Source organism: Telopea speciosissima, chromosome 2, assembly GCF_018873765.1.
Source record: "Telopea speciosissima isolate NSW1024214 ecotype Mountain lineage chromosome 2, Tspe_v1, whole genome shotgun sequence".
NCBI lineage: Eukaryota > Viridiplantae > Streptophyta > Magnoliopsida > Proteales > Proteaceae > Telopea > Telopea speciosissima.
In genome coordinates this window covers 37,403,871-37,431,813 of record NC_057917.1, presented here as the reverse complement: position 1 = coordinate 37,431,813, position 27,943 = coordinate 37,403,871, and positions in this window count along the sequence as shown.

Sequence of the window (27,943 nt, the reverse complement as noted above, 5' to 3'; positions counted from 1 at the left end):
AAAGGTGATTATAGGATGGCGGCATTTATTAGAAGCAATTAAATAACCCTCCCAATCAAAATAAACTAAACTTGGGTGCATCAACTATGCCATGGATGCCACACCTTGATCATCTCCTCTGCCCGATCACGTCTTCAAAGTAGATGATTTGCATCTCCATAAGCTTTGAGCGCCACATGTGGATCACTATCAACATGCCTTGGGAGTCCTAACTCCGCTAAAATTATAATGGAAACCTAAGAAAAATTCTATACACTTCCTTTCCATAATAATAAAAAAATCCCGCATAGAAAAACCAACCCACCATTTGGGCTGCCCATGGGGTGGAGTACATTTGTTTATAAAAAAGATAGGGGGAGAGAGAGAAAGAGAGAGAAGCATCACATCCACTCATAACCCCGTGTATCACATACATAAACAATCCAACCATTTTATTAGAATGCCATTCCCATAATCACATCATAATATAATTTCATGCATGGGCATTAAAGGAAGTAAACCAATAAAAAATAACATGGATCTCTTCAATCATTGAACCACCACATCACATGTGATAACATGTATCCAAGCCTATAAAATTAAATCACATTTTAATTGCAAGTGGGTGGAGGGAGGAATCCATTCACCCATCTTCTTCCTTCAAAAACAAAACAAAAGTATAAAAATCTGTTTTGAAAAATATCCATTTTTTTTTTTTTTAAAAACCAGAGGGGAATCAAAGGGGAGTGCATGCAGCCTGCATGCACCCCTTGCGCAATCCATAGGCCCAAAGCCCACGGGCAGCAGCCCATATGTGGGTTGCGCACATAGGCAGGAACAAGGGGAAGGGCATGCACAGAGGCTTGGCAGCGTGCGCTCCCCCCTACATATAATCATGATTAAAAATTTTAAATAAAAAATTAATAATCACACCCTATTTGGATACATGTTTCAATAATTGGAATTAATAAATAAAACCAAATCTATCATCACATGGGCAAGTTGTTACACTAACAACCTTGTAACTACCCATGTGCACATGGGAAGGTTGTTACAACAATCATAAAATAACCACCCATGTGCCAACATGCATCCCACTCATTATAATCATATTAGCCATTAATTATTCAATATTCATGGGTGGGAAAGGTGGCTCTAATACCACACTGTAGGCAATACTATGGTCCAGGGATCAAACCATGGTTCCCTAGGGAAACCAATTATAAACCAATTAGGGTATTGCACGCCCTAGGTTATCCCATGGTGTCTCATGGGTGATCCATTTGAATTTTAGAGTTTCCCATGGTTACCCATAGGAAACCTGGTGCATCGCCATTAGGGTTTCTCCTTCCCTGTTGTGTCCCATGCAATTTTTGAACACAATAGGGACAGAGAAAATCATCTCTAATCCATCACATGGCAAGAGAGATCCATCCCATACTCAAATGCGCAGCGGAAATAAATTGATTTGAGTTTCTTTCGCATCCCATAAATATTAATAATTAAAACAAAAGGAATTAATCAAGAACTGTTAACCTGGTGAGCCTCAAGTGTTGCTCCTCCAATAGATAGTGGTTCTTCCTCCAAGAAGCACTCCAAGCAGACAAATTTGAACCTCCAATGGTGCTACCAAGGTTCTCTAAGCCAATCCGAATATATCTCCAACCAGATCTGGGTTTCTAAAACCCTAGCTCTCAAAACTAGAGAGCAAGAAGAAGAAATCACAAGAGAGAGAGAGAGAGAGAGAGGGAGAGCCAAAACCGTGGGAGGGGGTGGCTGTGAAATTCGTGGAAGCTTGCCTCCCTCCTGCGTTTTGGGCCCTATTTATAGATGGGTCTCCAAACCCAGATGGGAAGAATCCCTGTGAGAGTCTGACACTCTCTCTCCTAATTTACTCTATCTGTTTATCTCAGATAGGCTTTATCTGTTTATCTCAGAGTCCTTTGCTTGGTGAAGAAGCAGAATCTAATAGGGAAAGTATTACTTAATTACTTTATTTAATATCTATGGATAATTATAATTAGCACCATATCCATTAATTAAATAAAGAACCAATTAAAATAGAAAATTCCAAATAACTCCCTATATGATAACAATTTATCATATACAACCCCCCACTAATCAACACCCTCATTATGGAATCTAGGGGCACGTACACATGTACTGCCAAATCCCAATCCATAGTACATGTCCATATACGAGAGTCTGTGCATCTAATCGGGTCCCGCAAAAACTCAACAAAACACTTTGTTCAAATAATTATAAATAATCTATCATTTTATGTAAAATAGATTTTTGCAAAACCATTTCCAAAACGGCACTGGATCCAGATTCTGATCCGACCATACACAGACAGTCTCAATCTTGGTGCTCTCCAATCGGGCAGTGGTGACCATGTTGGATAACTCCTTCACTCACAAAGTGTTCATGCATTCCCAGAACACCGGCTTTGACTCGCTTGAGTCTCAGTCATTGATGAACCAAAGAATGCGGTCACACTTTACAGGACAGGGTTCCCTCAGGCATAGGATGTTAGTGACACATGTCTATCCCTTCCTACATCTGGCAGTAATACATGAGGGAATCGACAAAGTAGATTCTTCGCCAATGCACACATCAAACATGTGAGCACTCGCATTCGTACCCTGACATCACATGTCTAGGCATACCCAATGCGATGACCATATGATAAGGGTGCCCAGCCCATACCCTAGTCGTGACTACCATTTTAAGTAAAACTTACGGACACATAATGCTCAAAAAGTTTATATCGCATGTGACAATATGAAACTAAAATGTATAAATGTTCAATACAAAGGTGAACCGGGTTGAACCGGACCGAACCGGGTTTGATGGACACACACTTGTCCAACATAGCCCACACTACCAAACAAAGAAGAAGAAACAAACTGTTGAGCAATAAGACACCTCAGGTGCTGCTTAGTTTCTAATTTCCTTTTTAGTATCCTTGCTTGTTTATAAGGTTGGATTCTATAAAGCATTATTAGTTTCTATTTCTTACTTTTTATTTTTTTGTAAGCTTGCGTGAGCTATAAAACTGGCACCCATTGTAAGGAAGTGTTGCCAATTGATTAATGAAATTTACAAGCAATGCTTGCACACGATTCTGAAAAAAAATTCCCCTTCAACAGCTGAGATAGCTATGGGTGAGAGACCCAAGGGCTGAAACAGCCCAACCCTTACCCTCCTCTATCTTGAGCTCTCTTTTCTCCTTTGCCTGTGATCTCTATTGCTGCCAATCGAAGATTATTTCTCTATCAACTTAGCAACTGCTGAAACCCTGCTATTTTGCAAGAAGACTTCCATTAGTGTTGCCCAAGATCAAACAACAAAGCCCCACTTTCAGTCCAATCGAGCTCTGCTGAAACCAGGGATTTCCTGGAGAAATGCATCTACTGTAGGGTGTCTCTCTTAAATTCTGTTTTCTATGGGCTTTTAGGATTTTGTCCAAACCCTCAAGGGAGCTGCTTGATCTTAGTTTGGGCTCCTTTATCTGCTGCTGCTGCTACTTCTGGAATCCTTCTGTGAGTATCTAAAGTTCTCTTCATTTAACCTTAATTTTCAGGTTTTGGTTGATTACTTCTTCTGTTAAGATCTGAGTTAGTTTTCTTGAGTTTTGTGGGAGTTGAGAACTATTTGGAACTATTGCCTTCGGTAGATAGTCTGACATTATGCGCCCTTACAACTTTGGGATGACAACCCCAAGACCTCTATCATATCTACAAGGAGAAACCTGTTTTATCTATAAGTAGAAAACAATTTAGTGGCTTCTGTGAAAAACTAAATGGCTACCATATGATTCAAGAAGGCAGTTCTTGAATAAATTAGTAGAATGAAAGATGGGAGAAAATATTATCCTGTAAAAAAGCAGTAGGATACAATCCAAGAGAGATGGAGTTAGATGATTGGAACAAACTTGGGAGACGTTTCTTGATGAGCAACTCTACATGTGTAAGTATCTCTTGGGGGCTGCTCGATCTCAGTTTGGGCTCCTTTACCTGCTGCTTGATCTCAGTTTGGGATAATTTACCTGCTGCTGCTGCTACTTCTGTAATCCCCCAGTGAGTAGCTAAAGTTCTCTCCATTCAACCCTAATTCTCAGGTTTTGGTTGATTACTTCTTCTGTTAAGATCTGAGTTAGTATTCCTGAGTTCCTAGGGAGTTTGAGGACTATTTGGGACTGTTGCCTTCGGTAGATAGTCCGACATTATGTGCCCTTACATCTTGCAATTACAACCCTAAGGCCTCTACCTTGTCTACAAGGAGAGACCTGTTTTATTTATAAGTAGAAAATAATTTACTGAATTCTGTTCTCAACACTTGACTGTATGTGGGTTTTGACATGGACTCTGGATATGTTCGGGTGACCTCTATTAGATGAAAGATTTGGGTTCTTCATCTCATCCCTTGGTTGAAAGAATAAATTTTTATTGGTAGTATATATGATAATATTACCATCCCTTTTCAAAAGAGACATTTGAGTTGCCTACTGGTCCTACAACTTAGCCTACAAAATAGTCAAAATTACATGCATACCACTTGATATGTGGAGTCTAAGAAGATACTAAAATTAATCATAATTGTTCTATTTTGTTCTTTTAGAAAACTACAACAATATTCTCTTCTATTTTCCTTTCATGAATAATCACCATTCATGTCTGGCTAGATGGTATAGAAATTGTTCTTAATAGAAGGATCATACTGAGCACATTCTTTGTTTTTCAGAAAGATGGATTTATAGTCATGATATATCCAAATTACTCTTTATTTCTTTTGAAACATCACTCTTCTATTACTAATTTTTTATTTTGATTTGATGATGACAGATTGCTAAGCTGCAATGTCTATGTATTAAGGGTATAACAGTCTTTCTCGGATGACTTGCACATGGGTCAACACGGTTTCCACTTAGAATGGAAACCGAGATTTCTCTCCTTATCAGAAATCCACATATGATATGAGATCCATACAAACATGGCAACTCAGCTCATAATATTCACTACAGCTTTACTCTATATTTTATGTAACCATATCTTATTCTCTTTCCTTGTATGTATCCTAAGAAGGATCCCACGATTGTAACCTCTTTATATTCTTTCCATTGAGAGGTCTTTGAACTAATGGACAATACATTCATTTCAACATGGTATCAGAGTCACAAAGACTCCCACGAGTTCTCTCTGATCCAAATAGAATTTTTTTTTTCACAATGACTGAAAGTGCTCTGTCCTCTACCCCTTCTGGCGTTCTCTCCTCCTCTTCGGAGAGCATGCCGTCTCCTACCTTCCCTAATGCACACCATTACATCTCCATTAAATTAACTTATAAGAACTTTTTATACTAGCAATCTCAAGTTGAATCGTTTCTTGATGGTCTTGACCTCTTTGGTCATCTTGATGGAACTAAACCATGCCCCGCGGATCTCACTGAAGCTGCTACATGGCGCCGTCAGGACTCCATGATCCGGAGTCTCCTTCTCTCCTCCCTCACTGAAGAAGTATTTTCTATTGTACTTGGAAAGCGTACCAGCCCTGACATATGGACTACTCTTTGCACTGCCTTCTCTGCACCATCTGAGAGTCGGATCATGTCCCTCACTATGGCCATGCATGATCTTACCCAAAAATCTGATGAATCCGTCTCGTAATTTTTACAGCATGCCAAATAGATCTCTGCTGAACTTGCGGCTACAAGATAGCCTTTGCGTGCCAGTGCATTCAATCTTCATGTGTACAAAGGACTCAAGTTGGATTTTCGTGCCATCGTTTCTTGTCTACTCACCCGCATTGTCCCGATTGAGTATGATGATCTCCACGCCATGCTTCTCAGCCATGAGTTTCTTCATGGCACCACTATGACCGCTCTCACTATTACTGATACATCTGCTGCCACCTCATCTCCTTCTGCCAACACTGTTCAGCGCACCTCTCCCACTCATGACGCTGCCCCTTCCAATTGGGGTGGTGGCCGTGGCAGCCGTGGTGGTTATGTTGGCCAGTCTTCAGGCCATTTTTGCTGCGCCATTTGTCGTCGGACTAATCACAGCACTGATCGTTGTTACTACCATCCACAGCAAGGGTTTCCACCTAACCCAAACCAGCCCTATCCATCATCTGGTCCCTATCCCACGGCCCACTATACATACCCCACTTCCATCCCACCCTATGGCCAGCCCAACCCACCTCTTCTACCGACCCCACACCCACACACGGCTCTCCCTTGGTATCCTAACACCAGTGCAACACATCATGTGACTCCAAATTTGCATTCATTGTCTCAGTATGATGAGTACACAAGTTCGGATCAACTTCATGTTGGTAATGGTAAGGCTCTCCAAATCTCCCATTTAGGTTACACCACTTTGCCGTCTTTCTCGGATTGTTCCTTTCATTTACATAATGTGTTGCACGTTCCATCTATTTCTAAGCGTTTATTGTCTATTAATCAGTTTACTCGTGATAACAATGTCTTTTTTTGAGTTTCACCCTTCGCATTTTCTTGTGAAGGATCAGGTCACCAAGTCAACTCTGCTGTCCGAACCGAGTAAAGGTGGTCTCTAAGAGTTTCCTTTGTCATCCTCTCCGTCTGTTCATGCATCTGTTCACACTGCCCTTGATCTGTGGCACCGTCGTCTAGGCCACCCTCATGCACGACTCCTTCAGTTAATGCTTCGCCAAAATAATTTGCCTTTCTCCTCTTCTTGTTTGGGTTCTCTTTGTAGTGCTTGCCAGCAGGGTAAAGCCCATCGTCTCACTTTACCAATAACTAATAGTAGGAGTCTCTTTCCATTAGATCTCGTTCACAGTGATGTTTGGGGGCCTTCCCCTGTTCCTTCTTGTAATGGACATCAGTATTATGTAATTTTTATGGACGATCATTCTAAATTTATTTGGTTTCATCCTATTGTGCGTAAATCTGAAGTCTTTCAAATTTTTTTTCAATTTAAGGCCCTTGTTGAGCGTCTCTTTGACCAAAAATTAAATCTGCTCAGACTAATTGGGGTGGGGAGTATCACAATCTTCCCTCTTATTTTCTGCAGCTTGGGATTTCGCACAAGTTATCTGCTCTGCACACCAATGAGCAACAAGGGGCTGTTGAGCGTCATCATCGACATATTGTTGAGACGGGGCTCACCCTTCTTGCTCAAAGTGGTGTCCCGTAAATTTACTGGCATTTTGCTTTTGAAACTGTAGTCTTTTTCATCAATTGTATGCCATCTATTGTTTCTGATGGCGTTTCTCCTTATCAGCTTATTTTTCACAAGGTGCCTGATTACAATTTTTTGTGTGTTTTTGGTTGTTTATGCTTCCCTTACTTGCGTCCTTATAACCACCACAAAATGGATTTCCATTCGTCTCCGTGTGTGTTTCTTGGGTATAGTCTTTCTCATCATGGGTATAGATGTTTTAATCCTCAAACTAGTAAGTTCATAATTGCTCGTCACGTTCGCTTTGATGAGTCCATCTTTCCCCTCTCCAAGTCCATTTTAGGTCCTCCACCTAAGCCTCTCTCTATGGTGGAGGCCCCTTGGGCTGCTGCCCCTGTTCATGTTGCACCGGACCTGCATACCAAACCCTCACAATGCCAACACCCACCACCTCCATCTCCCATTCCTTTGGCCGACCCATCACCCTTGGCCAGACCAACTTCCCCGCCCCATTCACCCTTGGCCGAACCCACTTCTCAGCCCCAATCATCCTTGGCCGAACCCTCTCCCACCTCCCCACCACTGCGTCTCCGCCCTTTGAGTGATATTTATGCTCAGACCTAGCCCATAAACCTCAGGACCCCGTGCTTTGATTGCTACTAATGGTACTAATGCTTCTTTTGAGCCTACATCTTTCTCGCAGGCATCTAAGTCCGTTGAATGGCGCGCTGCTATGTCTGAAGAATCAATGCCTTAATCAGGAACGGCACGTGGTCACTAGTTCCTCCATCACCCCATCACAATCTAATAGGGTGCAAATGGGTGTTTTGAATTAAACGCAAGGCTGATGGTAGCCTTGAACGACACAATGCCTGCTTGGTTGCAAAGGGCTTTCACCAACAACAGGGGCTGGATTATGGTGAAACATTCAGCCCTGTAGTGAAACCCACCACAATTCGGAGTGTTATGTCTATTGCTGTATCACAAGGTTGGGCTGTCCGTTAGTTAGATGTACACAATGCATTCCTCCATGGTCATTTGGAAGAGGAAGTTTCTATGCCACAGCCGCCTGGTTTTGTGGACAAGGCCCATCCAGACTTTGTGTGCAAGCTACATCGCTCACTTTATGGTCTCAAGTAGGCACCTAGGGCGTGGCTCCAACGCCTTTCAGAGTTTCTTCTTCGTCTTGGATTTCAGGGCTCTAAAACGGATACATCATTATTTATTCGGCACCATGGCAGCCAGGTTTGCTATATATTGGTTTATGTTGATGATATATTGGTCACTAGTAATGACCAACAGGTGGTGACCTCACTTCTCCATCAGCTTTCGCATGAGTTCTCCATTAAGGACCTTGGGCCCCTACACTTCTTCTTGGGTATTGAGGTTCTTTCTCACTCTAAAGGCATTCTTTTGACCCAAACAAGAAATATCACTGATTTACTGCACAAGGCTGGAATGACAGATTGCAAGCCTGTAAAAACATCAATGGCAACGACTGCTAAGGCATCGGATTTAGGGGCTGCACCAATGCCAAACCCCACAGAATATAGGTCAATTGTTGGAGCGTTACAATATGTTACACGGACACGCCCAGACGTCTCTTTTGCTGTAAATCGGGCTTGTCAGTTTATGCATTCTCCTACAGTGGACCACTGGCAACTTGTGAAGCATATCCTTCGCTATCTCAAGAGTACCCACACTCATGGGCTGCTAATTGAGTGCTCAACATCATGCTCCCTATAGGCATTTTCTGATGCTGACTGGGCTGGGGATGCCCTGGATCGCAAGTCAACTGGTGGGTTTGCTATTTTCCTTGGCCCAAATCTTGTTTCCTGGACCTCTCGCAAACAACGTACTGTTGCTCGGTCCTCTACAGAGGCTGAATACAAGGCTCTTGCAGATGCATCTGCTGAGCTCATCTGGCTAGAATCTCTATTTCAGGAACTTGGGTTTCCATTGTCTGGGCCGCCAATTCTTTGGTGCGACAATATTGGGGCAACCTATCTCTCAGCCAACCCTGTTTTCCATGCACGTACCAAACACGTGGAAATTGATTTCCACCTTGTTCGTGACCGTGTTGGAAAAAGACTTCTTCAGGTCCAGTTCATCTCTACAAAGGATCAGTTGGCTGATAAATTCACCAACGCCCTTGGTACGGCCCATTTTTAATTTTTGCGGACCAAGTTGAAGATTCGCGTTTCGGAATCTCCACCTTGAGGGGGTGTATTAAGGGTATAACAGTCTTTCTCGGATGACTTGCACATGGGGCAACACGGTTTCCACTTAGAATGGAAACCGAGATTTCTCTCCTTATCAGCATTCCACATATGATATGAGATCCATACAAACATGGCAACTCAGCTCATAATATTCACTACAGCTTTACTCTATATTTTATGTATATTTTAAATAACCATATCTTATTCTCTTTCCTTGTATGTATCCTAAGAAGGATCCCACGATTGTAACCTCTTTATATTCTCTCCATTGAGAGATCTTTGAACTAATGGACAATACATTCATTTCAACACTATGGTATATCAGTTTGAATGTGGCACCCGAAGTGGTTGTAGATCCAAGAGGTAAGATTGCTGTGTTGATATATATAATGTATTTAGTATATTTTAAGGCATTTCTCATGGATTTAGTTGCCTGAGTGATTACAAAAAATACATTAGCGAAAAAGTGTTTGTCGAGCTACCCATGAAGCAACTCTTCATGAGATCTTGTTTGAGATCATTAAATTTTTCAATATAAAACAGAGATCAAATTTCCTCTGTAACAAAGAGTGTCTTATTTCTTGGCTCATGGATACAACTATCAACTCTCTTTATAGCAATAGAGAAATTTTCTTCAGGGAGCTAATCTCCAGTGCTTTTGATGCAAGATCATTTTACCAAGTCTTTATTGTACTAAATTGAATAACTAAATTGTTATTGTTGTCTTAAGTATTTGTTTATTTCCCAATCCCATTTGCTGCTGATTTTATTTGAATATGTTTACTCTATCTCAGGTTTTGGATAAAATCAGCTTCCTTTCCTTCACAATGAAGGAGATTTTGGGTGAAGGTGATAGCACAAAGTTTGAGATCATGATCAGTAAATAGCTTAAGAAATTGCTTTCTATTCATGATTGATATGTAGGAAAGACAGAAGAGGATTTGATCATGAACTTTGGAACCATGGCAAAGTGTGGAACTTCAAGTATCATTCTTAATTGTTTAAGATACCGGAAGGTAGGAACATTCGGGTAGGAATGGAATTTAGCTTTTGCTTTACCTTTTCTAATTGAATAACTTATTGAATATAATTTTGCTTCATATGTAGCCTTTGTAAGGAAAATGAAGACAAACAGTGACCTCAATCTCATTGGACAATTTGGAGTTGGATTTCACTCTGTATATCTTATTGCAGACTATTTTGAGACATTTAATTTCTCAAGATCGCCTCCTGTCTTGTGGGAAGAGATATTGTTCCACTTCCTTTTTCTGAATTACAGGTATACATGGGAATCAAAAGTTGATGGATTATTTGCAGTCTCTGAAGATGTATATAGTAAGCTAACACATGGAACTGAGATCTGATTTCATCTTTGAGAGGAAGCCCAATAATATTTAAAGGACAAACTAAAAGTGCCTATAATTCCTCTTTGTTTATTTGCCTTGCTTCGTAAACTGACATCATTATTTACAATAAAGTGCTTCCACATTGTTGATGAATTATTGGTCTCTCTCTCTCTCTCTCTCTCTCTCTCGCACATTCTTGTCCACATGTACTCCACATTTTTTGTTTAATTTTTCAAATTCCAAAAATGCCCCTGAGACCCCTCCCCCGAGCTCTTATTCTTCGCGCGAACAAACGCATCTCCTGGTTTTTCTTTTGGTATACTCCTTTTTTTCTAAATACCCCTATGAGAAATGTCCGATTAGTTCTCCTTTAGTCACTCGAATACAAAGAGTTACATTTCTCTCTCTCTCTCTGTCTCTCTCTCTCTCTCTCTCGTAATTGCTCTCCATCAGAACCCAACAGAAGGCTTCAATGGTTCTGTGATTGAGAATTCGAATGAGGTGAGAATAGGGACGCAGCTAGCATCGGAGATGATGACGAAGAAGATGACACTAGATCCAATGGTTCTGTGACCGAGAATTTGAATCAGGCATCGACAACAACGAAGAAGAAGAACTCCGATGATTTTTAGAGACAAACCTCTTCTGTTACCGAGACAACTATTTTGACAAAGAAGAAGTACAGTGATATTTGTTAGAAACAACATTAGTGAAGAACTGCAACTTATTTAAAGGAGAATGGGTTCCTTTTCCTAAGGGACCTTATTATACAAACGACACATGCGGAGAAATCCATGGCCTTCATTGGAGATTCTTTGGCAAGAAACCAAATGTAGTCATTGTTGTGCCTCTTATCTAAGGTAAGTGTTCTTCACCTTCCAAGCTCCAAAAGCTTTAAGCCATTATTTTTTATTATTATTTTTTTTCATGAAAAGCAGTTACTTTGAGTTCTGATTGATAGACACATTCACTCTCTTAAAAGCAAGCTTCCTCTTATCTATCTATAGTGTTCCCAATTCCTTGAGCAAATACAAACTAAGGCTTCTTGTCTTGTGTACTTTGTCAAACACCATCGGTGGGTAGTCGAGGGCCAAAACAAACAAACGTGAACACATTGAAATAGAGGCATTCTTCAGTTGTATAATGTTTAGTAGAATGACAGAGAACATATTCTTCTCTCTCTTTATCCCCTCTGTCTATTTAAACCCATTTTATAAATCACTGTATATGGTTGGTTTCTTTTTATTCATAGAATCTGAATATTGCAATCTTTGGCCAAGTAATTTATGTTTGTATATGTAATTTTTAAGCAAATAAGTTTTTTTTTTCTAGAATATATTCAAGCATTCCATTTCGTATAGGGAAATTGATAGCGAAAAAGCCATATTCCTTTAAGTTATATTCTCATAAGGCTAAAGAAAAAGGATTTTTTCAATGTTACTTGCTTCAGGAAAACAGTTGAAGAACTTGTAGGAATTTGGATTGAGTTTTTCTTCTATTGCTTCCTGGGTCAGGTATACCCTAATTTCTATAGGACTTCAAGAATATATTTAGAGCTGCTACAGACAGTTTACAGACAATGGTTGTGTCAACTCCCGAGAGTAGTGCATCCTAAAGGTTCAGCTTCATGTGCCAAAGCTGGACCAACACCATCAACAGGCCATTTTTACTAAGGAAGTCAGGGTTGTGTTACTGCAAATGGCACAAGTTACAACGTCCCATAACCTTTCTTGCCTTCATGCTATTCTCTATAAGATTATAATTCCTATGGAGACAAACCAACAGTACCATTGTTCAAACAAATGAACAATCTTTACCCCATTCAAATCATGATCTTAGTTGGCTTTCTTCCTATGAATTTTCACTATCTGTAAGTGTATTTTTACATGTTTATTGTATCTATTTTTTCATAGATAGTGTTTATTCTCACTATCTATATGTTTCTTTATTAATGGGTAGCTTTGATGCATAGATTGTCTGGTGTCCCATCAGTCAAACCTTAGAGTTAGCTTATTGAATTTCTAAAGGGCAGATGTTTCAATTTCCTTCAATTGGTTCGAGGTTAAACCTCAGCGACATAAAGTGACAGGAAGAGAGGGCAGCAGCCCTATTGATAGTAGGCAACATTTGGGAAACAAGTTAACTACTTAGTATTTTCAACTCATCCAATATAGTCACAATCATTAAGTAATGTTAGAAATACAACATTTGTATATTCTGATGGAATTTATTTCTGATCACTTATTTAAAAGGCTTAGTTATTCAAAGATAAAATACTAATAATATGAGCCTACTCAACATGCCTCTCTCTCTCTCTCTTACCAACATATGGCTGCATGTGCATTTGCACGTGTGAGTTTACTAGTGTGTATATATATATATATATATATTAAGGTTTAAACAAAGTGTTTACATCATCATATTCATACAAAAAGATCGATGGCATTGGACTGCCTTCGATGCAAATTTAGTCATCCAAGAGCTTAGAGAATTGTCAAGAGTTAATATAAAAGTAATGTCATCATTAACAAAAAGATTAAGATCAATAAAAAGAGGTACAATATCCCATCGCCATGGATTTTGAGTGTGTATATATATATATATATATATATTAAGTTCCTTTGTTAATTCAGGTACAAATTTTCTTGATCTGAATTCCCAGGTTAGCGGCTTGTTGAAGCCCAAAAACAATCGTTGATACTTCAGGTTCCAACAGATGATACGCGATACGCCGTCAAAAAGCCTGCAGTAGCATAGGTGCATCTTCCTTGGGTCAAAAAACAAAAAGCCCACGCTGAGGAGTCTACTCCTGGTTGGTATGTTCCTGCACCTATTAAAACAGAAGTATTAGTAAAAGGTAGATTGAAATCTTTTATAGAGATCGAATTAATATGATCCAGAAGTATCCCCAACTATTTGAACTATAAGGTAAGCCAATTTCGAGGATGAAATTTTTGTAACGTGGGGAGAAAATCAAGCCTGCCCTTGACTGACAGGAATTTTGGATGAAAGACAGGGACCTCTGACCAGTCACCCAAACACACTGTGGAGCATCACTCCAATGGTTGAGTTCAGCGGAGAACCCCCGAGGATATTCTGCTATATACCTATTAGAAGATGGATTTCAGACCCATGCAGCTGCACTGCCCACGGCATGATGTACTGCATCAACCCCAAGTACTCTCTCTCCTATCCATAAATGTGGGGCCCACACCTGTTCAAATCTGTGTCAGACCCTAGATGAGGTGTTGGTGCAAAGCCCAAGCTTTGGGCCAAGCACCTGTGTAGGCACAGGGCCTATACAGCAATGCTGTATTCTGTAGGCGATGCACTGGGCAATTGGTCCAAAGTCCCAGAGAATCTCCCAGAGTGGTTGAAATGTGTTTTTTGGACTCCAGACATGTGGGGACCACCCATACAGACCATGAACACCCTCTAGGGGCAAATGGGAATTTTAGAAACCATTACCCACCCCTGGAATCATGTGGACCCCACCTATACAATCAGAATGGCCTAGAATTCAGTTAAAAATGCATTATGGGAGAGGGGAGCCTAAGGCCAAACAGACCCCAATGGGGCCAAGTCTATAAATAGGACGGGGGCAGTCCACATTTCGTTTTACTGCTCTAGCTGAAAGAGAGAAAGAGAGAAAGAGATGGAAGAGGAAGAAGAAGAGAAGAAAAAGAAGAAGGAAGGGAAGAAGGACCTGAGCTGCCATCCTGCACACTAACTCAGCTACACATCATCTCCAGGTAATAATTCCTACTTTTATGTACTGCTGTTCTTTGTGCTTGTAGCTTGATCTCTGCTCTATTGGTGGTGTATCTGGCAAGTAATGCTCAGAACACCTTGGGGCTGCCTTGGGATGCATCAGATCTGACATGCAAAGCTATTGCATGTAAGATCTGATCATTATATACATGTTCTTACTATTGAAACTGAAACCAATCTCTGTGACAGCTCAGTTGCACCTAGAATAGGCAGTCTAGGCATGGATCTTTGCATGCAAGCTGACCCTTGCTTAGTTTAGTGTAGGATCAGTGTCCTACCATGATATTATATGTAAAAGAGGCCTTGCATGCAGCCCAAACCAAATCCTTGATCCTGAGTTCAGCCTGGACAGCTGTTCTCTGTGCTGTCAGAACAGCTCCTGGCTTCCAAATGGGTAAACTAAACCCAAAACCATTGGAACCATTGGATTATACTCTAAATATGGTCCATGACCATCCCACATGCATCCATGATCGATGCCATGGCAGCCCCTACTACAGAATCCAAGAAAATCAGCTCAAACTCGTCTCAAACAGGCTCTGGGTGAAGCACTGGGCGATTGGCCAATCACCCAATGAAACGCCCAGAGATATATTTTGGACTGATTTGATGTCCTATCTTTGTGGGCCTTCACCAGTGACCTAAGGGCTGTGTGATGAGGTGGTAAATGACCAAAATGCCCCTCTCTACTAATGTTTGCTGACCTCCATACCTTGGGTACCCAAGTGGGCCCCACAGGGCCAAGTAGCCATGCCCAGGAATGGATTCAGCTGAACTGCTGAACTGGGTACTAGATTGTATGACTGTCTAGACCATGTATTGACTGACCATACTATTGGGTACCAAGTCAGATTGAATTCCACATCTCTGGATGATGCACCGGGAGATAGACCCGAAAGTCCAGTGCAAGACCCAGAGAATTCCAAGTAACAACAGTATAAACATAGATTTAGACCGGTAAGCCTAGACCAACACTAGGATATTAATACAACTTTGAATATTAATTGACACACATTTATGATCTGATAAATTAGGATTTGATCCCGTGCTTGAGGTGTACAGCCAGACATCGGCCAGAACAGAACCAACAGCTGAACTAGTAGGACCAGAACAAGGTGAGTGAAATTACACCGTGTATGTAAATGCAACATGGCTAATATGTCAACACAATTTATATTGATATTATTACACTGTTCACTTAATTCAATTACTGAGAATTCTACGGAATAAGGAATATTTGACTGGTGAATGCTGTGATTGAACATTGAATGTTGTATGTGAATTGCTAGACTAGATGGCGTAGCCGGCTTGGAAATAAGGCATGTGGTAGCCCGTAGAATGGGATACGGTTGACACCACTCGACTCATATGATGCCATATAAATGCATTGGGCTAGAGTATCATCACCCATGCTACGCACCCTTGCCAACACGGGTTAAGGAGTTGGATGCCTGTGAGAGTGACCATATGAAAGAGAAAAAGAAAAGAAAAGAAAAGAAATGAAAAGAAAGAAATGTGATATAAAGGATGGATGCCTCACAGGTTAATCCCAGAGGGCTGGTCAGGCTGACCTTGATGACTGATGCAGGAGCTGATTGGTCCTCTCTGACAACTCAATGGTATATCGTGGGAAGGGGTTAAAAGCCCGCACTAGGGATACATGTATTGGGGATTGTAGTAGCACTAACCTGCCTTAGTTGTGATGTTAGGTGGCTAATAAATAAAATGAACTGCACCTCATGTAGGACTCATATGGTTGTGATTGTATGCATATGCATGGTGATATTTCATTCACAGGCTCGGTGGAGCTTACACTCTGTTATATATGCTTTGTTAGATGATCCCATAAGTGGATGTTACTGTGGTGGGGAGGCTTATCTCTCGGAGGCGAGCTATGGTTGTTATGACAATATTGGTATGGACTCGGACAAAGGTCATACTACTGGTGCTAGTGTTTTGAGTGATAGCTGAAGATGACCCGTGAAGGGTGCTACTGACTCTATTTTGATCTTGGGGACTCCTTTTGTTTTTGTTGGAGTTTCCCCTTTTTGTTTTACAGCTTTGTTTATGGGGCTCGAGTTACCTTGCCCCATTTATATTCTTTTGTATAAAGCTGTATCTAGTAGAGTTAGGAGCTGCTGTTACTTTGGGAGTGAGAGAGAGAATGAAAAAACACTATGTTGTATATATTTTCTTTCCTTGTTTTACTTTTCTTTTTAAATGTTTAATGTAAATATAGTTTCCGCAGCACTCTGAGTTTTACCTTATGTATTATGGTGAATGTGCGTGTCTGTGAATGGATTAACTGCTTCTAGATCCTTGGGATTTAGCGGATTACTGCAACGCAATTCGGGTTACCTACCTAATCCTCCCAGGGGGTGGTTTGGGGTGTGACAACACCTATAGGAATGATTCATATCCACTCACCTTGGCTATGCTTTACTTGCTTGAAAGACTGCCGGTCCTCAAACGCACCTTGATATTTGTCACCGAGCAAATAGTCAAAACCGATGGTAAATAAATTAGAAAACTATGTTAATGCACACTAAATTACCCTAGGACACTAGGGGTAACCTTGGTCTGGCTCCCAAACCATGGCTGGACTCAAAACTGCCAAGACAACAGTACTGGTCGATTGGTACTTGTCCATCCAATGGACCAGTGGCAATGGATCAGTAGGGCTGCAGCAATAAAATTTGGGAAAAGCTCATGATTTCACACCAAGGGGTCCTTGGTACATTTCTAAGCAATTTCAGGTGCTAAGGTCATAACTTACAATCATGGATTGCACTGGTTGATTGGACTGGTCCATCCAATGGACCAGAGGCAATCAACCCATTGCTAAAAAATACAAGAACAGGGTTGGGTTGGCATGGTTTACCATATGGACCACACAAATGGCCTCCAAAATGGTGTTCCAGACCTTGGGGTAGGTCAGAGGCAACATAGGGTTAAGATCCAAGCAATGGTCAATTCAATCGACCACTGGCAATCGACCAGTGCAAGTACAGCTTGAGAAATTTAAAAGATGACACTACTTTATCTTGGATCTTCTGGTCTATGGCTTGCATGGATGATCAGGAAGCATTATTGGGTTCCATGCATGATAACCAACACATCCATGGTGAAAAATCAAGCATGCATGGGGTCTTGAGGCTTTTGGTACCTATGGCTAGCATGCACGGCTGTTCATATGAGAATATAAAGATTAACTATGACAGAGTTCAATCAACTCAAAATCAGTTCTGTCATGGGCATAAGGTCATGGGTTTCATCATGCATTCAAGGAAAAACATGCTATACATCATAGAGCTTCGATCTAAACTTATCATATGGCATGAAGATTGTCATTCCTAAGCTAGAATGATCACTATGACAATTCTAGACACAACAGAAGACAGAGAGGGGTGTAGAAGGACAGATCTTCACATGCATGTAGGAATATCTTAGTGTTTCATGCTAAAACTCAAGCATACTATCAACCAATATGGTAGATCATAGGTAAGAGGACTGATCATGGTCACTGCCTGGAAATGGCTAGGAAATCAGTATAGAACTGCTGGGTTTGGGGGTTACCTTGTTGAATCCCAAGCACAAGGGGTGGGCCCAAGCTCCTCCTTCCTCTTTTTCTTCCCTTTCTCTTTCTCTCCTTCTCCCTCTCCAACGAAATGAATAGGAGAGGGTTTCTATTTTTGAGTTGGCTTATATAAGAGCTGCCATAGGGCCTGTTTGGCTAGAAGCCATTTTGCCCAATAACTCATTCTAAGGTTCCTTTTAAAGGAACATGGGCTATTAGGTGGGTCCCACATGGCCACATTGTCGGGACAATATTCTCACGGGTCTATTTAAGTACGGAGAGGTGATTCGGGGAGCGAGACACTAGGCCCCACCCATCTGAGTGGATTTTGTATAGGATAGCAGTACTAGTCGATCCAATTGACCAGTAGGGATGGACCAGTAGGTGAATCCCTGTTGTTTTTGCATTTGGGCTCCACAGGGGCTTAGGCCATGGCTTGGGTATTAGTCATGCATGATTTTCAAGCCTCCTACAGTGTTGTAACATTTCTAAATAATTAAAATCCTAAAAAAATTAGGGAAGAGGTTTACCTTGGGTTGTGCATCAGTTGATGCACAGAATAGCTGAATGGGGGTGGTATCTGCCTCCTAGTTGGTATATATGAAATTACCACTGGACTTCCTTCCTCCCGAACGATTACCCGATAAATGCACCACAGGTTTCTAGAAGTCTTGACCTTGGATTCACCGGGTTTTGGACCTATATTCGGAGTTCGGATTAGGATTCGGGTACAGATGTAACAATGTAGGCTAAGTATGGGTGTAAGGGAGCACTGTCTTTGAACTGGGGATTAGGCAAAGCTTATAAAAGGTGCATGTGAGGATTGTGTGACCAAGTAGAAGCAAGTAACCCTCCTCAATGTGAGAGGGGTGTATTTATAGATGTAGTGGGGTGTGTGTACTCCCAAATTCCTGTAGGTATGGCTGGGTTAATCCGGATCATCCAAGAGGGGGTCTTTGCATCGACGGTGGGTGTAAAGTCAAGGTAAGGACCAATGGATGGTTAACATGTGTTTAGTTGCCTTAGGAAGTGTTTCTTTGGGCTTAAGGGAGCCAAGATTGAGATCTAAAGTGCCAAAAATAGGCTGGGACGTGAAAGGTATCGCAATTGGACCAAAATATGGTAAGTTTGGGCTTCTCAGATTTACAGAGATTCGGCATTGAAATTGCCCGAGTCAACATCAAAGTGGGGGACAGTCGACATCGAGTGTCTATCAATGAACAGGACTTGACATTGAAGGTTGGTATTTGAGTGTCGATTGCCATTAACTGAATGTCAAAGTTCGATAGATAGTAAAAATACATTGTTCAACAGTGCGAGGGTATGGCTTGATTTCGATGGAAGGTGGATTTAGTGTCGACTTGGGGCCTTTAAGTATCGAAGTGGGTTCCAGTGTCAACAGATATGGTTTAGGCTGTTTGGGCCAGGTTTTGGGCTGGGCCAGGCTGGTTCCAAGGGGTCTAGGTCAAGGCTAGCCTTTCCAGGGGATCTTGGAGGGCTTAGAGGCTCTGATTTGGGCTCCGACATGGGGAATAGATGATCCGTATATGGATTTGGGTAGTACACACTAACACTACATCCTCAGATATATCAGCTCTAGGCCTTGGAGGGTGCTCATAATCATTATGGGAAACCTCCTAGGGGAAAGACAAAATGAGGTTTCTACACTGCTCCATCCAACGCGAGCCCTGAGTATCTCGGCCTAAAATCATCCGAAGCAAATAGGATGAAGAGGCCGACAAGGCTAATCTCTCTAAATTTTCTCGATCAATTTCTAGTAAATCAACCTCCTCCCTGATCAAGTCAAATTTGCCTACCAACAAGAACCCTTCTGAACCTATTGATCTAGCAGCTCCTTCGTCGCCATCTATTCAGCTGAGTCCTGCCAAAGCTTCCTTCGTGTAATGACCTACTCAGGTGAGTCCCACCAAAGTTATTTTTATGCAGCAATCTCTACGGTTGGCAATCACCGTGTAGCCTTCTTCCCCAACAACACAGCTTACCATGGTTTGTCATCCAAGGTTGCCTCACCTTCAATAGCCATCCCTTCTACCTCTGCCGCTCTTGAAAAGGTTACACTCCTTATGGTAATTTTGCCCTTCATTGTACAAACATATCCAACTGTGCTTACCTATCACACTCCAAACCACCCCTTGGGAGGATTAGGTAGGTAACCTGAATTGCGTAGCGGTAATCCGCCAAATCCCACGGATCTAGAAGCAGTGCTTACATTCACGAAACCACATTCATTCACTTTACCAAAGGGAAGATCAGAGTGCGGCAGATAAACTATAATTATAATAAAATAGAAAGAGTAGCGATACGGGAAATGATGATAATATATACATAGATAAGTTTGATACATTTCCCAACTTCCCACAAACTAAGAAACAAAGCTGACAAGAACAACACTAAAGTTACTACATACATAAATATACACAGGGTGAGTAGGCTCAACCCCAAAAAAAAAAAAGAAAAAGTAAGAAACTACAACAGAACCACAGTCAGAACGGGGATAAACTCCTAACAAAACAAAAAGGAGTCCCCAAGTCAAAACATCAAGTGCACTCTTCAACGGACTTCATCAATGACCACCGAGAACGCACGCATCATCGGCACGACCTCCGTCGGGGTCCATACCATGATCATCATAATAACCAGGGCTCTCCTCCTCATAATGAGCCTCCATGGCATAACGACATCGATCTGCAAAATCATCTAAGAAAACATATATAATAGAGTGTGAGCCCCACTAAGCTCGTGAGCAAATATATCATCATGCATGCACGTGCAACCACAATCCACATGTTCCTACATGATATGCAAGTCTGGATTATTTATTAGCCACCTAGCAATACAACTAAGACAGGTCTGTGCTACTATAATCCCCAATACATGTATCCCTGGTGTAGGCTTGGTTACCTCTTCCTGCGATACACCCATTGAGTTGTCGGAGAGGACTAGTCAACTCCCGCATTCGTTCACCAAGCTCAGCCCGACCAGCCCTTTGTGATTAGCCCATGGGACAATCCATTTCTTTTCTCTTTTCTTTTCTTTTCTGGCTCGTAGCCCATATTCACCATTCCGGTGTTCTTTTCATTCATTCACCATTCCGGTGTTCTTTTCATTCATTCACCATTCTGGTGTTCTTTTCATTTCTTTTCTCTTTTCTCATGTACATATGGTCGCCCCCACAGGCATCCAACACCTAAACCCCTATTGGCAAGGGTGCATAGCACGGGTGATGAGACTCTAACCCCATGTCTATATGGCATTGTATGAGTCAGGTGGTGTCAACCGCATCCCATACTACGGGCTACCACAGGCCTCATTTCCAAACCGACTACGGCATCTAGTCTAACACACAATCATCATATAAGAATTCACAGTGTTGATCAACAGACAATCATTATGCAGTGATTTGAGTAACTTGAAACAGAAGTAAGTAACACAACATTTATAATTAAGATTCTTAATTGCCGGCATAAAATCATAATTACACATGCACATATGATAATATTATTCACTCACCTGAGTTGGGTTCTAAGACCTCGATTGCAAACTCAGTTCCAAAAGCAGTCTGGTTGTTGACCTCGAGCGCGGGATCAAATCCTAAATATAAATCAGAAGATGTCATATTGAGTTTTCAGTCTATCACTGGTACTCCTAGGGTTAACCTAAGCTTACTAGGTTGACCCGGTTGTTTAGTTGGTTCTCACTTGGAAACACTGGTCTTGCACTGGGCCTTGGGTCTATGTCCTGGTGCATCATCCAGTGTCAGTGGCATAGGGGTAAAATGGTCATTAACAGTGACTGTACCTGACCCTAGGTCAGAATGGGATCACAGTGCTATCCACAGCTTGTCTGTGCTGTAGGACCAAGCACAGGCACGGTTTTCCTTCTCCTACGGGGCCCACTTGGGTTCCAAAGCATTTCCTTATTAAGAACAGATGTGGGGAAGGGCATTTATGTCATTCTTCACTAGGCGATGTCTCTGAGCGTTGGGTGCATCGCCCAGAGCCTTTAATTCGACAATGGGCTGAGTTCCCAAGGTTGGGCTATATAGGTAGTGCTCAAATCTGATCCCCATGCATGTTAGGGGGTCAGATAGCCCTAGGGTTGATCTTCATTTTGATCCAAATGGATCCTCCATCAGTCCCACCATTTGGCTGCCAGAGGCTGCCCAGACAACCCAATGAATAGTGTCATAGGGTTTTCTTCAAGCATGAACCTCACTTTTAGCCACATGCAAGGCTGGAAACAGATGCAATAAGATGATTCATGGCTGCAATCATCAAGGGTTAGGTCTGTGCAGCCTTGGCTTGCATTCAGGGTTCCAAACAATAAGCCAGCAGTGGATCCGTGCAGTGTAGCCATGCACAGCCAGATTCGGCTCTCAAGAACAGCAAAACAGCCTAATAAAATGTAATAAAAATCACAGATCTCCCATGCTCTATGCTTGGATGGTAGATCTAGAGCTATTCAGGGCAAACCCTAGCTGTTCTAGGCTACCTAGGGCGTAGGAAACCATTCAAAACTCAGAGATCTTAAGAGGGCAGCAGGTTTTTATGAAGATTTATACTTGTCCAGGTGAGAGAACTCAATCCAAGCTTGGATGGGGGTGGCAGCCTTCAATCCCCTTCCTTCTTCTTCTTCTTCTCCTTTCTCTTCTTTCTCTCCTTTCTCTCCTTTCTCTCCTTTCTCTCCTCACGGTTCCAATAGTGCTAAGGGGTCTAAATGAGCCCAAGGCATTTCTATTTATAGGCCCAGCCCTCACTGAGGCTTGTTTGGCTATTAAGGCCCCTTTGTAAAATGAGTTTTTTAAACTGATTCTGAGTGATTTTGGGCACACTGGTGGGGTCCACAGTGAACTAAGGGTGTGAGGTGGTCCCTTAGACTCCCCTCTATCTATGGACGATGCCTATGTCCATGTTCGGTGGTCCCCATAATTAAAATCTAATAAAATATGCTGTTTCACTCACTGGGCGATGTCTCTGGGCCTTGTCTGCATCGCCCAGAGATTTCAGCAAGCTGATTCTCAGTGGGGTTTGCACTGGGGTTCGACCCTAGGTCAAGGTATTGTCCCCACATGTCCTTTTGAGGTTTTTTACACACTTTTTTAGAGGTGGGTCCCATAGTTATGGGGAGGAGAGAGATTACCTGGGGTTCAGCCCATACATCATGCTATGAGCTGTGCATTTGAAGGGGTCTGCTTTCCACCTACTGACAGACATGTAGGATGATCCACATAGGGTTTCCTCATCAATCCAAATCACTGGAGTGATACTCCACAGTGTTCTTGGTTGCCTGATCAGGGTTTCAGTCAGGAGCAGGGTTTGACATTTCTCCCCACCTTACAAAAATTTTGTTTTCAAAATTTGCTTACCTTGCAATTCAAAGAGTTGAGGATATTTCTCCTTCATTTCTTCCTCAAGTTCCCATGAAGCTTCTTCTATCGGGTTGTTTCCCCATCGAACCTTTACAAAAGCGATGGTGTGGTTACGGAGGTTATGCTCCTTTCTGTCCAATATCTCCGTAGGTTGCTCTTCGTATGTTATATCCACATCCAACTGCTCAGGCTCAGTTGTCAGCACATGTGTCAGGTTGTTAATGTACTTTCTCAGCATCGACACATGGAAAACATCATAGATGTCTGAAAAAGATGGTGGTAGTGCCAGTCGGTATGCTACGGGTCCCACTCTATTGAGTATTTCATAAGGACCAATGAATCTTGGGCTTAACTTGCCCTTCTTATTGAAACGTAGCAATCCTTTAGTTGGAGATACTCGAAGGAATACTTTTTCTCCGATCTCAAACTCAATTTCTTTCCTTCGGTTATCCACATAACTTTTCTGTCTTGATTGGGCTGCCTTGATCTTCTCTCTTATGACATCCACCTTGTCGTAGGTCGCTTGTATCATCTCCGATCCGAGATATCTTCGTTCGCCGACTTCATCCCAATATAGAGGGGTTCGGCACTTCCAGCTATAGAGTGCTTTGAATGGTGCCATGCCAATGGTGGAGTGGTAGCTATTATTGTATGCAAATTCCACCAGTGGTATGTGGGTATCCCAACTATCGTTCATCTCTAAAATATAAGCCCTGAGCATATCTTCTAGGGTTTGGATAGTTCTCTCTGATTGTTCGTCCGTCTACGATCACCCATATCGCATTCATGCCCTTCCTGATGTTGGGAAGATTTGTCACAAAATCCATAGTGATCCTTTCCCACTTCCATTCTAGTATGGGAAGTGACTGCAACAATCCATACGGTCGATGTCTCTCTGCTTTTATCTGTTGACAGGTGAGGCACTTGGACACATATATTGCTATGGTCTCCTTTATTCCCATCCACCAGTAATATTTCTTCAAATCCTTATACATCTTTGTACTTCTAGGGTGGATTGTATAGGGTGAGTTATGCGCCTCTTTAAGGATTCAGTCTTGGACGCCGAAATCATCAGGCATGCACACTCTATCTCGAAACTTTAATGCACCATCATGGGCCAAAGAAAAATTTGGGTCCTTATGGACTCCTTGTTGTACTTCCCGAATAATCTTAGCCAACTCAGGGTCCAATGGTTGCTTCGCGATTACCTCTTCTCGTATCGACTGTTGCAGATCCATGGCTGCTAATTGTATAGCCGTTCCTTCGATTACAAGTTCCAGATCAAACTTCCGAGCTTCTTCTACCAATTGCTCGCTTATGGCTAAGAAAGCAAGGGATGTAGTCTGAGATTTTTTGCTTAATGCATCTGCAACAACATCGGCTTTGCCAGGGTGGTACTGAGTCTCATAATCATAGTCTTTCACCAACTCTAACCACCGCCGCTGTCTCATGTTCAACTCCTTCTGGGTGAACAAATACTTCAGACTTTTATGATCGCTGAAGATTTCACTCTTTTCCCCATACAGGTAATGCCGCCATATTTTCAACGCAAAGACTACAACTGCCAACTCCAAATCATGAGTGGGGTAATTTTTCTCGTGTTCCTTCAATTGTCTGGAGGCATAGGCGATAACTTTTCCCTTCTGCATCAAGACGCCACCCAATCCTGTCCTGGATGCGTCAGTGTATACCACCATTCCCCCGGTGCCATCTGGAATGGTCAAGACTGGAGCTGTTACCAATCGGTTTTTCAATTCCTGAAAGCTTTTCTCGCATGCTTCATTCCACTCAAACTTAGCACCCTTCTTGGTGAGTTTTGTTATAGGTGCCAAAACCCGCGAGAAATTTTTAATAAACCGTCGATAGTAACCGGCCAATCCTAAGAAACTTCGGATCTCAGTGGCACTCTTCGGAGTCTCCCATTCGAGAACAACTTTTACCTTGCCCGGGTCTACTTTAATCCCATCTTTGGTGATGATGTGTCCCAGGAACCCTATCTGATGAAGCCAAAATTCATATTTACTGAATTTGGCGAAGAGCTGGTGTTCACGCAACCGCTGCAACACGAAAGTAAGGTGTCAAGCGTGCTCTTCCTCACTCTTAGAGCACACCAAGATGTCGTCAATGAACACAATGATGAACTTATCCAGCACATCATGGAATACTCTATTCATCATGTCCATGAATGCTTCCGGGGCATTGGTTAATCGGAACAACAAAACCAAGCATTCCTAATGTCCGTATTGCGTTCGGAATGCTGTTTTATGAATGTCACCGCTTTTGATCTTTAGTTGATGGTATCCCGACCTAAGATCAATTTTGGAGAAAACTCATGCTCCTTGTAACTGATCAAATAGGTCATCAATACGCAGTAGCGGCTATCGATTCTTGATAGTCAGCTTATTCAACTCGTAATAGTCGATACACAGCCGCATACTACCATCTTTCTTCTTAACAAACAGCACAGGTGCTCCCCAAGGTGATACACTGGGTCATATAAATCCCTTCTTCAGCAGGTCTTGAAGTTGAACCTGCAACTCCTTTAGTTCGATTGGCACCATTCTGTATGGTGCCTTGGATATTAGTGCTACACCAGGAATTAGATCAATCATGAACTCTATATCGCGATCAGGCGGTAGCTGCGTCAGATCTTCTGAAAAGACATCAGGAAATTTTTTGAAGACTTCTAGCTCTTCCAAAGGTTTTATCTTTGCCTCCGTGTCTAATACCGTGGCCAAAAAGCCTTGACATCCATCATCAAGCAACTTGCGTGCCTAGAGGGCTGATAAGGTTATTCTCCTGGATTTCTTCCTTGGTTCACTTTGATAGGTTAAGATTGACCCATCCTCTAACTTAAACATTATCTTCTTTTCCACACATAAGACGTTTGCACCATAGGCAGACAACCAGTCCATGCCTAGTATTTTGTCAAAATCCTTTATATCCAACTTTACTAATAGTGCGGTTAGATTCTTCCCACAAATATCGATCTGGCAGGGGTCGTATACTTCTTTTAAACTCACGACACTGCCCGTTGGTGTGCTGACTACTAGCTCATGCCCGATGTCTCTTGGTTGATCTTTCATCTTACTCGCAAAAGTTGAGGAGACGAAAGAGTGGGTTGCGCCAGAGTCAAATAATACTCGCGCGGGTATGGTTGAGACATTCAGGGTACCTAGGGTTTGTAGGTAGTTTAGGTTACATGAAGTAAGCCAATTATTCCCTATAGTTAAATAGTGATCAACAAACTTACTTGTCAGCACGTCGGGGTTCACCTCAGCTTCTTTATTTGTCAAAGCGTACACCTTTCCTTGCGTCCGATTGTCCCATGGCTGGAAGGACCTAGCGTAGGGCTGATTCTTCAAGTTGTTGCCGTACCCACACGATCTGCAATCTCTGGCCATATGCCCTTCCTTGTTGCACTGGTAACAATTAAAGGGTGGAGCAGCAGGTGTGAGGCTTGGCCCGCTTGACTAGTTGCTAGTCGAGCTGGTGAAGCTGCTATTGTCGCTTGACTCATGGTCGATTGTGCAAGTCGACTGAATGTGGGGCGGAAAAGGTTTTGACCCACATTCGGCCTACGATACGGAGTCAAATTCGGGCTTAAATTTGTTCCCCGATAAACCTTATTTGGCCACCCAAAAGTTTGAAAATTATTTGGCCTTTTGTTTAACCCAGGCGACGTCACAACCTTTTCTTTCTCCTTTTCCTCAAACCTATCTTCCATTGTCTTTGCCTTGTCGACCATTTGAGCATAATCCCGAATGTCCATGATTGACAGTACTGACCCAATCTCAGTTTTGAGTCCCTTCTCAAATTTCTTTGCCTTACTAACTTCCCCTTTCAGGTGCTCTAGAGCAAAATAGAACAGGTCTTCAAATTGTTGTTGGTAATCCAGCACTGTCTTGGTTCCTTGCACCAGTGCGATAAATTCAGCTTCCTTCCTATCCCTGAAGCTCTCTGGGAAGTAGTTCTTGAAGAAAACTTCTTTAAATTGCTCCCACGTGGGGTTCGGATGAGTAGCTTCCAAGTTAGGCTTAGTAGCTTTCCACCAAGCTTCGGCTTCATTTGACAATTGATAACCCACACATATAATCTTTTGTACGTCCGTGCACCAAGTACTTCAAATGCCTTCTCTAGGGCGCTGATCCACCGTTTCGACTGCATTGCCTCAAAAGTTATTTTGGAAAATGCAGGCGGTTGGAGTTTCTTGAATCTCTCCATAACCTTGGCGGCAGAGTTCTCCGCTAAATGTTGAGGCACAGGTGGTGGAAATAGTATGGGCCGGTTGGGTGGTGGTGGTGGTGCAGCACATTCATGCATCATGGTTGCAAACTGTGTGGACATTTGACCAAGCAATTCTTGTTGTTGTTACATGGTCCGCATCATAGTGGTCAAGAATGCAGTCACGTCACCTGCTGCCACATTTGGCTGAGGTACTGTAGCAGTGGCTTGTGCAGCCGTTGGTGCCTCCGATGAAGTTGTCGATGC